The sequence below is a fragment of the Zingiber officinale genome, chromosome 3A (assembly GCF_018446385.1).
Source record: "Zingiber officinale cultivar Zhangliang chromosome 3A, Zo_v1.1, whole genome shotgun sequence".
NCBI classification, from domain to species: domain Eukaryota; kingdom Viridiplantae; phylum Streptophyta; class Magnoliopsida; order Zingiberales; family Zingiberaceae; genus Zingiber; species Zingiber officinale.
The window spans coordinates 75,026,657-75,028,813 of NC_055990.1; the positions used below are offsets into that span (position 1 = coordinate 75,026,657).

General features: G+C 33.8%; 1 non-coding gene across 1 annotated transcript; it reads right to left on the reverse strand.

Moving 5' to 3' along the window:
- Positions 1–1,732: 1,732 nt before the first annotated feature.
- LOC122054338 lies at positions 1,733–1,838 on the reverse strand. The gene has a single exon (XR_006132664.1). It is a non-coding gene; the product is annotated as a small nucleolar RNA R71 (small nucleolar RNA).
- Between the last annotated feature and the right edge of the window lie 319 nt (positions 1,839–2,157).

Below are 2,157 nucleotides of genomic sequence, written 5' to 3' on the forward strand. Positions count from 1 at the left end.
ATGGAGCTATATTGTAGATAAGTTTTCTTTCTCTCCTCTTCTTGGATTGGGATTGAAGGAATGCTTGTAATCTTCCTATCTTTGGTTTTCTTTCTTCGTTTCATGGAGTAGATCTTGTTGTTCTAGGATGGAGGGAGTGCTTGTGAGATAAATTGATGTAAACTCTTGTGGATTTGCCATTTCTTTGTTTCTATGATGTTGTCTAGTTTGTATCGATTGGATCTGAATGATTAATTGTGATTAGGGCTTAATTCTCATTCTTGATTGATTGTTTGGATATCTTATAGACTTTGTAGAGATTAACTCTCACTCGATTTTCCGAGGGATCCACGTGACAGGTGCAAGCCCGTGTAAGGACGTTTGAGAGATAACCTTGAAGGGGAAATGAGAATATTCAAGAGGGTAGGATAGATTTTATGATTCAATCCTTGTATCTTTATGGGTTAAGAAGCTATGAACTTCTATGTTGGTATCTGAGGGAAGCATAGTAATAGGTGCAATCCTGTGTAAGGACAACGTAGGTTCATATCTAATTGATCACATTTAGGTACATTTTTCAGTCCTAAGCCGATTATCTATTGCAAGAGAGAACCGACAACCTTCTACAAATATTAGACAATTGAGAAATAAGAATTGGTAAACCATATACATTCAAGAGATCTTACAAAGAAACCAAAACTCCTAGAACCTCCCTTTATCATAACTCAAACCCCCAAACTCTTGTTTGTTAATCTTTCATTTTAGATTTGTTTTTCATCCTTAGCATTTGAAGTCAATTGATTAGTTGTTTAGCTAATTCACTTTGAGATATTTCTAGTGCTTATTCCAGTCCCTGTGGATATGATAATCTTTTATATTACTTGCGACATTTCCGTACACTTGCGGAGAGTGAACAAGTTTTTGGCACCGTTGCCGGGGATTGCGCTATAACATTGGAAATTATCAATTGAGTTAGACTAAACATGACTTTTTCTTTTCTTTTCATTAGAATAGTTGTAACTAATCTTTAAAATTCTGTTTTCATAATTTTTTCTTGTATAACGTTCTACTTCTTGTCAATTCTTTTTGTTGTAATTCTAATTTTGCATTCTTGATTTCTAGCACTCTAATCTTACTTTTCTCTGTTTTCTCTTTTGATCTAGTTTCTTTCTTCTTTTCTTTTGTAAACATATCTTGCAATCTTTAGCATATGAATTATTCTAGACATTTTTCTTTTTCCTTTTATCTTTTCTTTCTTATTTTCATTATGCACTTTCTTTCTTGCAATTTAAATTCTGCATTTTCTTTCTTGCTTTTCATATTGCATTTTATTTCTTGTCTTCGATTCTTCATTTCTCTTGAATATCCATGAGCATTAACATGTCGAGCAGGCCCATGAGAAATTTTTCTGCACCCTTTTCTGTAAGATTTTTATCTCCCATTGTGCAACCTCAAATTGAAGCAGAAAGTTTCAAACTAGACCCAGAGATAATTTTCATGATACAAGGTCACAAATTTGGAGGAGAAGTATCAGAAAATCCTTATTTGCATCTTGAAACATTTTTAGAGATTTGTGATATGGTGAAATGTGTAGGAGTGTCAGCAGATGCAGTTCGATTGATGACATTTCCTTTCAGTATCAAGGATAGAGCAAGGACTTGGTTATATTCTCTCCCTCCTCAAAGCATAACAAGTTGGGAACAATTGGAGAAACAATTTCTGAATTATTTTTTTCCTCCAAGTAGAAAAGTGTATATGAGGAATTGCATAACAAATTTTACTCAGGCATATGGAGAATCATTATTTGAAGCATGGGATAGATTCAAGAGTTTTCAAAGATAGTGCACTCATCATGGTTTTGAAAAATGGTTGATTTTTCACATATTCTATGGAGGAATTTCTTTCTCAGACAGGAGATTATTGGATTCATCAGCTGGAGGTTCTTTTATGGACAAAAGTGTAGATGAAGCTTATTCATTAATTGATCAAGTGACATTGAACCTCCATGAATGGTCGAACAAAAGTTGGATGGAATTTTCCTCAGATATTCAAGAAGTGCAAGCCATAAATGTAAGAGAGCCTATCAAACAAAATGAAATTCAACCACCTAAAAATATTAAAATTCACAAGTCACAGAGTGAGGAGTTCAAACATTTGGGGGCAAAGCTTGATAGTATT